The sequence below is a fragment of the Penaeus monodon genome, chromosome 29 (genome assembly GCF_015228065.2).
Source record: "Penaeus monodon isolate SGIC_2016 chromosome 29, NSTDA_Pmon_1, whole genome shotgun sequence".
Classification (NCBI taxonomy): Eukaryota; Metazoa; Arthropoda; class Malacostraca; order Decapoda; family Penaeidae; genus Penaeus; species Penaeus monodon.
In genome coordinates this window covers 33767775-33768358 of record NC_051414.1, presented here as the reverse complement: position 1 = coordinate 33768358, position 584 = coordinate 33767775, and the positions used below count along the sequence as shown (strand labels likewise).

General features: G+C 35.6%; 1 protein-coding gene across 1 annotated transcript in view; it reads left to right on the top strand.

Annotated features, from left to right (window-relative positions):
* LOC119592189 (glutaminase liver isoform, mitochondrial-like) overlaps positions 1–584 on the top strand; it is a gene marked incomplete at its 3' end in the record, with an annotated part of 133529 nt that overhangs the window by 30450 nt on the left and 102495 nt on the right.

Genomic DNA, 584 nt, shown 5'->3' with positions numbered 1-584 from the left:
TTTCCTCGGGAAGAAATTGAATATTCCTATTGTAATGGTATTCATAAATACTTAGATTAAATAGAATAAGAGTTTGATAATTGGATAATCAATAAGTATAATAATAGAAAGTGAATGATGAGGAAAGAAAATACAAAGCGCAGCATGGCGAGTATCTCACCTCCTCGTAAGTTGTTCCCAGAAAGTTCTTGAAGTTGAAGATGCATTTGTTTTTAAGCTGAAGGAAAACCTTTGAAAGTAACAGTTCAGCTTGCCTTTGGTTTTCTTTCATATATTTTGCATATAAACGCTTATGGCATAGCATTGAATACTTATTTTTTAAATATTGTGAATTTGGTATTTTAGCAAGTGTTTCTTAATACTGAATTTTATTCGGATATTTGTTATATTTTTGCAATTACTTTTTTAGAGGATATGGCTTCTGTATTTGCAAGCTGTGAGAGGATATGGTTCGCATGACAAGCAATTTGTCCGAAATGTTGGCAGGCGCCGCCGTCGCTGTCAGAGTGACATGGGCTGACTCACGAATCCGTCGGGCTTGTCAAGGCAGACCTTGGGAAGAACACATGTAGTCAAGTAGTAAC